Source organism: Lolium rigidum, chromosome 6 (genome assembly GCF_022539505.1).
Source record: "Lolium rigidum isolate FL_2022 chromosome 6, APGP_CSIRO_Lrig_0.1, whole genome shotgun sequence".
Taxonomy (NCBI): Eukaryota; Viridiplantae; Streptophyta; class Magnoliopsida; order Poales; family Poaceae; genus Lolium; species Lolium rigidum.
The window spans coordinates 262,488,533-262,498,263 of NC_061513.1; positions in this window are offsets into that span (position 1 = coordinate 262,488,533).

Consider the following 9,731-nt stretch of genomic DNA (forward strand, 5'->3'; position numbering starts at 1 on the left):
ATACCACACGCGTCTTATCCTCTCCCCTGTCAGGTACCGCCTGTCATCATCTTGGGGCCGGTCGCATGGATCGGCTTCCTCTTCATCGTTGCCACGGGAGTGGCTGCCTTCTGCTTCGTCTTTGCCGTGGCGGCTTGCAAGCCCTGCCATGTTGACACCAAAGGAGGACTTTGGCTGGCCTATGGAGTGGCTGAGATCCACCAGGTTGACGCCGGGCGACGGACTTGAGTCTCTATCGAGCTTGATATCGTGCGGCCAGGTCTTCTCAGAGGAGCCGATGGGCTCGGCTTCGAGGGTTGCCTTGATCTCGTCATGCTTCTTCTTGAGCTCCTCGGGCAGATCCTCGTACTTCAGCGACCTGGTGCGTTTTTCTGACGGGGTGGACAGGTCCACTCCATCGAGTGCGCCTTCAGGTGTGGAACCCTTCCACCTGACGCCATGGGAGCGGGTTCGGTGGAAGGAGCCGATGAGTTCGGCTTCGAGGACTGCCCTGATTTCGTCGTGCTTCTTCTCGCGGTCATCAGGCAGGTCCTCGTACTTGACCGGAGTGCTTTCCGCCATCTCGGATGTAGACGGCGACGTGGTGGATGTCGAAGGGTGTCCCACCGGGCGTGCCAGAATGTGTTGACGTCAGAAACCCACCGGCGGGCAGAGACGGGCAACACCGTAGAGCCGGGAACAACTAGGGCTGCGGCTGGCCCTGAGTCCCTACGAGCGACGGCCCGCAAAGCCTTCGGTCGCACGCACCGATGTTTATCACAAGGGCGTGCCACCTGACCTATACCTGGTCGGGAAGGTGTGGATGATGCCTCGCTTAGTTTCTGCGGGGCACACACGTAAACGTTAAATACGTGCCTCGATCGGCTCTCGGGTTATCCCGTGAATCGGCTCAAGGAGCCGATCCACCCATGATTCGGACGGGGTGTCCGAATATATGGTGGTCCTGCTTGATCAAGGTAAAGCTAATGAGATCTACGACGATGTGGGGTTTTCACCGCATAATCGGATCATCCTACTCCGAGGTTGGGCCTCGCGGCCACGCACGGTGATCGTAAGCCGATCCTAAGCAAGGCCTAAAAACCAACACGAGGTTGATCCTCGGAACATCCTGCTTAGGGCCAACGAACGACACCCTACGTGCCGCTGGATCCTCCCCCCTTTGTAAGGCCTAACTATTGCGAGATATTAAACTAATCCTTGTAGAACAAGGAGCAATCGTAACGGATCAGATCTACTAAACTATGATCAAGCGGGGTGCCGCCCTACGCCTAAGATAGGCGTAAGGGCGGCTAGACATGCAAGGGTTGCACTACAAAAGCATGTAACATGAAGAACAATGCTAACCCTAACATGTCTAAGATAACTACGTTGCTCGCCATCAAAAAGGCTTCAGTACGAGCAACGCGTGAACAACGTAGGCGGGCTTGTGCTGCCTAGATCGCAAGATGCGATCTAGGCAGCATGATGCTTACCGGTAGAAACCCTCGAGACGAAGGAGTTGGCGATGCGCCGAGATTTGTTTGTGGTTGAACGTTGGTTGTTGTATTCCATAAACCCTAGGTACATATTTATAGTCCAGCGGACTTTCTAATGTGGGCGTGCACTAAACCGTGCACGAGTAAGATTCTATCTCTAAACTAAGATGTGATCTAATATGTTACAGATACACGGGCAATTAAGCCCAACTTGGTATAAAAGGTCGATCCACGTATTACTTCTATATATATATTCTTCACGTCCATCTTGATCGCGGCCCACCTCTGACTTGGTCGAATTCTGGTGATAACACTGTCTTACATATATGCATATTGACACGGTGGAGTAGATCATTTGCATACTTTGTTTGAGAAAGGACAATACCATCATGTACCTTTTTAACTTCAATGCCAAGGAAGTAATGGAGCTCACCAAGATCCTTCAAAGCAAAGTCCATGCCAAGATCATGCAAGAGAGCATTCACAGCCTTCTCAGAAGAGCTAGCTACAACAATATCATCCACATAAATGAGCATGAATATAGATACTCCCCCTTTGTTGTAGAAAAACAACGATGTATCAGCCTTGGAAGCAGAAAACCAAGTGACTGCAACTTGAAGATAAGACGACAATACCAAGCCCGAGGTGCTTGTTTGAGTCCATACAATGCCTTGTCCAGTTTACACACATGCCCAACCCTTGTCTCATACCCAGGAGGCTGACGCATGTAGACTTCTTCTTCCAGAACACCATGCAAGAACGCGTTCTTCACATCTAATTGCCGTAGATTCCAACCTTGAGAAACTGCCAAAGACAACACAAGACGAATAGTAGCTACTTTCACAACAGGACTGAATGTGTCTTCATAGTCAATGCCATAGCGTTGCTTAAAACCCTTAGCAACTAATATGGCCTTGTACCTGTCAACAGTACCATCTGCCCTGCGTTTGATCTTGTAGACCCACTTACAGTCGATAACATTCTGACCATGAGTAGCAGGAGCTAAATGCCAGGTCGCATTCTTCACGGGAGCCAAGTACTCCTCATCCATAGCAGTTTTCCAACGAGTATCTGCAAGAGCCTCAGCAGTAGAGGAAGGTTCACTTGTACTGCAAAATTTTCCGAATTTAACGCGATCATATACCGTTAGTGTATGTCTTAGGCTTAACAATGCCACTCTGTGAGCGTGTGCGCAGGCGATCAGTCGGCACAGAAGGAGCAGCAGGGGGGCCAGAAAATACAGGCACCACAGCATGGCGAAGCAGCCGCATTGGATCCTGAAACCTCCATGGTCTCAGTCGTTGCCGCAGAAGATCCGGGCGAGGCGGTCGGATCCGCCGCATGCATGCACGCGCTGTCGGCTGCACGCGCCCCGCGAGGCTGGAAAGGGCCTGCTGGTCCCGCTGACGAACGCGATCCCGAGGTGGATTCGGCTGGCATTGGAGGCCAATCAGGAGCAGGACTGCCACCAGTATCTTCACCGGGATCCATGCCAGGAGCAAAAAAACCAGAATTTGCACCAGAATTATCTCCAGAAGCAGAATTTTCAGCAGATTCCTGAACATAAGACTTAGCAGCAATATTGTCAGTAGGATTAGCATCAGTCGGGTCCTGTAAATCATGCCCCTCATGAGAATGCAATGTCAGAGGTTGTAGCGAAAGAGGAAGAAGGCTAATTTCCTCACGAAGGCGAGCACCAGCATTGGAATGCAATGAGGCAAAAGGAAAAAAATGATTCATCAAAGACAATCTCACGGGAGATATACACTCGACCACTGGATATGTCAAGACATTTGTATCCTTTGTGTAGACTACTATACCCTAAAAAGGCACATTGTATGGATCTAAATTGTAGTTTATGCCGATTATAGGGACGGAGATTTGGCCAACATGCACATCCAAAAATGCGCAGAAAAGAGTAGTCACCCTTGTTTCCAAAGAGACGCTCCATGGGGGTTTTAGACTGAATGACTTTGCTGGGGAGGCGATTAATAAGATAGACAGCTGTAAGGAAAGCTTCATCCCAAAACTTAAGAGGCATAGATGCATATGCAAGGAGAGACAAACAGACCTAAAAAAATGTGTCGATGTTTGCGTTCAGCAGGACCATTCTGTTGGTGTGCATGAGGACAAGACACTAGATGGGATATACCAACCCGCTGAAAAAATGAGTTAAGCTTTTGATACTCCCCTCCCCAATCAGTTTGCATAGCAATGATCTTTTTTATCAAAGAGTCTCTCTACATGACTTTGAAAATCACGAAATTTCTGAAAAACATCAGATTTCTTTTTCAAAAGATAGATCGAAGTAAATTTGCTATAATCATCAATAAAACTCACATAATACTTGAAACGGCTAAAGGATTCAGAGGCAGGGCCGCATACATCAGAAAACACAAGTTCAAGAGGTGATGTGGATACACTAGAAGACTTTGTATAAGGTAACTGATGGCTCTTGGCCATTTGACAAGCATCACAAACATACTCCTTATTCGACTCACTAAACGAAATACTATTATCACGAAGAACTTGATGAACCACAACTGAAGACGGATGTCTTAGACGCCTATGCCAAAGTGATGATGAAGACTTGGAGGCCCCATGAGCTTGTCGACCAAGGGAAGTGATGGATGAAGGTGGTAGAGGGTAGAGGCCATCAATGCATCTACCGTGGAGCAGAACCTCCCTCGTGTCCCGATGCTTAACAAAGAAAGAGTCGGGCCAATATTCAACAAAGGCATGATTATCATGAGTTAGGCGAATAGTAGATAAAAGACTTTTTGTGGCTGTTGCGACATGGAGAATGTTTTTAAGATGCGATTCATGATTAGGGGTATGTATTACAGAACTACCAACATGATGTATATCCATACCTGTACCATTGGCTCTGTGAATTTGTTCATTGCCATTGTATCGATCCCTCACATGAAGCTTGTCCAGCTCCCTGATGTCTACGGGAGCTTCTATTCTTGTAGACAGTGTTGGGCCTCCAAGAGCAGAGGTTTGTAGAACAGCAGCAACTTTCCCTTAAGTGGATCACCCAAGGTTTATCGAACTCAGGGAGGAAGAGGTCAAAGATATCCCTCTCATGCAACCCCGCAACCACAAAGCAAGAAGTCTCTTGTGTCCCCAACACACCTAATAGGTGCACTAGTTCGGCGAAGAGATAGTGAAATACGAGTGGTATGAATAAGTATGAGCGAGTAGTAACGGCGCCGGAAAATAGCTTGCTGGCGTGTAGTTGATGGTGGTAATATGGAAGCGATAGTAACGCAGATAAAACAAGTAAACAAGCAGCGATAGCGATATTTAGGAACAAGGCCTAGGGATTAGACTTTCACTAGTGGACACTCTCAACTTTGATCACATAACGAGAATAGATAAATGCATACTCTACACTCTTGTTGGATGATGAACACATTGCGTAGGATTACACGAACCCTCAATGCCGGAGTTAACAAGCTCCACAATTCAATGTTCATATTTAAATAACCTTAGAGTGCATGAAAGATCAACACGACTAAACCAAGTACTAACACAGACATGCACACTCGTCACCTTCACGCTATGTAGGAGGAATAGATCACATCAATACTATCATAGCAATAGTTAACTTCATAATCTACAAGAGATCATGATCATAGCATACGCCAAGTACTAACACGGATGCACACACCTGTCACCATTACACCGTGCGGGAGGAATAAAACTACTTTAATAACATCACTAGAGTAGCACATAGATAAATTGTGATACAAAACACATTGCAATCATAAAGAGATATAAATAAGCACTTCACTACGCCATTCATAACGAGTGAATAAGTATTCTGTGAAATATAGCCTAAGAGACCCACACGGTGCACACATTGTCACCTTTACACACGTGGGACAAGGAGTCTCCGGAGATCACATAAGTAAAATTCACTTGACTAGCATAACGACATCTAGATTACAAGCATCATCATATGAATCTCAATCATGTAAGGCAGCTCATGAGATTATTGTATTGAAGTACATAGGAGAGAGATGAACCACATAGCTACCGGTACAGCCCCGAGCCTCGATGGAGAACTACTCCCTCCTCATGGGAGACAGCAGCGTTGATGGAGATGGCGGTGGTGTCGATGGAGGAGCCTTCCGGGGGCACTTCCCCGTCCCGGCGGCGTGCCGGAACAGAGACTCCTGTCCCCCAGATCTTGGCTTCGCGATGGCGGCGGCTCTGGAAGGTTTCTCGTACCGTGGCTTTTTCGTCTCGTGGTTTTAGGTCGAGGGCCCTTAAATAGGCGAAGAGGCGGCGTCAGAAGGTCGAAGGGGCGCCGACACCATAGGGTGGCGCGGGCCACACCCAAGCCGCACCGGCCTATGGTCTGGTGGGCCTGTGGCCCCCCTCTGGTCCTTCCCGGGTGTTCTGGAAGCTTCGTGGAAAAATAGGATGCTGGGTCTTGATTTCGTCCGATTCCGAGAATATTTCCTTACTAGGATTTCTGGAACCAAAAACAGCGAAAACAAGAACTGGCACTTCGGCATCTTGTTAATAGGTTAGTTCCAGAAAATGCACGAATATGACATAAAGTGTGCATAAAACATGTAGATATCATCAATAATGTGGCATGGAACACAAGAAATTATCGATACGTCGGAGACGTATCACTCCCCTGTAATATGGTCTGTGGCTCCAGAATCAAAATACCAGTTGGTATCTACTCCATATGACCCATACGGCAACTGCTGCACCAGCTGATTTTTCAGGGCCACGGTAATTCTTCTGAAACCTCTTCCAGCAATTGAGAGCAATGTGCCCCTCCTTGCCGCATACTTGGCAAATTGGGCGTGATCCATCACCATTGTACTGACGGTAGGCTCCAGGGTTGCGGCCACCATTGCCTCCACCGCGTGGATTGAAACCACGCTCCTCATAGTCGCGGTGATCGTAGCCACCACCACGCTGATCATAGCCTCCACGCTGGTCCTGGTAACTGCGCTGCTGCTCATACCGTTGATCCTGGTAATTGCCACGTCCTCCACCTTGTCCACCGCGATAGCCACCAGACCGGCCACCGCGAGTTGCAGCATTGACAGACGAGTCTCCAGTAGGGTTCTGGTCCTCCAGACGTGCTTCATATGAGATCAACTGAGCATACAAATCACTGAGGCTAATAAATTTCTCCGCCTTAATCAAGGCTGTAATGGCAGCAACAAAGCCATTGTAGGTTTCATCCTGTAGCCCGGCGAGTACATACGATATAACATCGTCGTTGTCGAGTGGCTTGCCTGCAGCAGCCATCTCATCTGCCAAGGTCTTTATCTGATTGAAGTACACGTCTGTCGTCTTGTTCTCCTTGCGCGTCTGGTTCAGCTAGGTGCGAAGATGCACTACGCGAGCTTTGGATTGCGACGAGAACATCTCGAGGACAGCCTTCCAGACCTCCTCCGCAGTCTTCAGACCAACCATCTGGGTCAACACCTCCCTGGACATGTTGCGGACCAGGTAGCCCAGCACGGATTGATCAAGGGAGATCCATCTGGAGTACTCTAGATTTGGAACTGTCACTTCCTTCCCAGACGCGTCCGTGGTCTTCACCACCTTCTCTGGCGCCGGCGTCGTTCCATCCAGGAACCCGTACAGCTGGGCTCCATGGATGTCCGGCATCACCTGTGCTTTCCACATGAGAGAAATTGTCCCGATTCAGCTTCTCGGTGACAACAACAGTCAGCGGGCTTCCAGCGGGCATCGAGGACGACAATGATGCCCCGAGCGTCATGCCTGCAGATCAGCGATGAACCTGCTCGCGTCGCGGCGCTCTAGGGTTTTGGCGGTGGCGGTTTTAAATGTGTTTCTAGGAAGACCCGTGCTCTGATACCATATCAAAGAAATGGAAAGGAGTAACCCTAAACAGGGCTGCCGGGTGCTTTATATATGTTGGACATTACAGGGAAGTCCACCTTACCCACGAGGGGAGTTCAGATACGTACATACATGGAACTATAAATACAGGACATCCTATATACAGTTTAACAGTCTACGTGATCGACTTTAATCACCAGCGAGAGCGAGCTTGCGATTTATCGCCGCGCGCTGGTGTAGAAACCTCAAGACATGGTAAGACAGCTTTTCACTGTCATGTAGAATCAGATAGCTACTGCGGCCGCGATTTTGTGTCATACATAGCTAATCGATCGGTGTCTGCTTTGTGGTGATGGCTTTAATTAGGGGCAGGGGCAATCCTCGAGAAGCAAAGTTCAACCCAGTTTTCAAGAACTTCTGGTTCAAAACGGGAAGCAAGAATTGATGAAACTCGCCAGTCTCCAGTTGCAGGTTCAAGAGCTGGAGCAAGAGTTGATGGAATTTGGCCGTCGCCAAGAACTTGCTCACCAAAATATGCAGGAAGTGCTTGAACTAATCCCAAAAACGGACGCGAGCCTCTACAAGTTCCGCCATAGCTATATGAACTAATCGTTTGACTGAGCAAGTGCTCAAAGACCGGGGTCCTCACTGGTAGTTTGACTGAGCACATACAGCTAGGGCTAGCTTCTCTATTTGAAATTTTGAACGAGTTCATTCTGCATAAATGCAGCACAAATTTTACCTTTAATGTGTGGCGCTCCGTTCATATTCTTGTGATATGATCTACCTTCGTTTACTTTATCCACAAATAAAACATGTATGATGACCATGTCTATCTTTTACAGATATGATTTCCCTTGGTTTACTTTATGCATAAACATAAAAAAAACTGACTGAATGAATATGTGCAAGACCCCAACTATTTTTTCCTGACATGACTCCCCTTGCTTTACTTTATGCATGATGTTTGTATACACAATGCCAACGACAAAAATCACATTTTGTTTTCTTCCCACCGGTACAAGTGTTCCTAGATCCTCAAGTGTTTTTGCTCTTTGTTCTCTTCTAACTAGTCTAGTTGGATCCTTTGGTACGATGTCATGCACATACTCAAATCATATATCTGTATCATATTGTTGCAAAGTGCTTGTCCTCCACATCCCAGACACTATGGCCTTTTCACCCAGATGTATGTAATGATCGTTTTGCCATATATCTTGTTAGGTGGATGTCAATATATCTGGCAAGTTGTTGCAAAGTCTGATAAATACCCAACTGTCTTGTAAGACCAGTGACTACTATTCGTTTTACCCACAACTAACAAATTGGGGACCCGAAGAGAAAGTAGGATATGTTATTCTTACTAAATATGTGATTTAGTAACCTTCCAAAACCCGTACTCTCTAGGATAGGAAAATTCATGAAACTCTTGGTACGGGGAATGGGAGAGGTGAAGGAAGAGTTCAAACTCATGCACGAGTCCAATGATTAAACGAGTGGCATGGAAGATCCATGATTTTTTTTTCGAAATTGGGGAAATATCACCCCATCTTCTGCATCCAAGGAATGCACACGGATTTTTTATTAGAATATTCACAACACCTTACAAGAAAAATTACAAAGATCAAACCGAAGCCACCAAAACTAACGACAACTCGCTAATCCTATATTACCGATGAGGGGGGGGGGGGGGTCAATGAACAGATCCAACACCCTGACATCACACCAATGCGCATCATCAAAAAACGAAGGCCTCGACAAGTTGCCCAATGGCGAGCAGGTAGCACAACCGGTCTGGCAGACCCTCGGCGCGTACCATCATACACGCTCCAAAAGTCCTTGCCGCCACCGTCTTCCGCATACCCAACTTCAGGAGAGATCAATGCAATGACCTTGCGAGGCCTGTCACCAACGCCAGCACGACGCTAGACAGGAAGATCCATGATTAGAAGATGGATAATCGCAGATTTGTGAACTATTATTAACTACATGATTAAATGAGTAAACTGATTATGTTCATTTATTGTAACCAAGAGTAAGTAGCCATCAGAAACCCTAAATCATGATTAAGTCAGGTTTGTACCAGAAATATGCAGGAAGAGGCGGAGCCCAGAAGCAGTTCAACCTATATCTACATCTTATGTCTCCAATTATACATATGGGTCATATAATTCAAGCAAGATCGAAGGGGGGAGAGATAACGAGCAGATGAACAAAAAAAATCAATTATTTATCAACAGGCATAGGGACAGAATGAAAAACTTAGTATATATATAATACTCTTTATGTGTCAGTGGAGAGAAAATCCTTGACTCGTGAGGTCTCAAAAATGGGTTTGAGGAATACATGAGGAGGAGGAAGTCAAACCAATTAAGTTTTGATGTTTTGGTACAAATGTACATATAATGG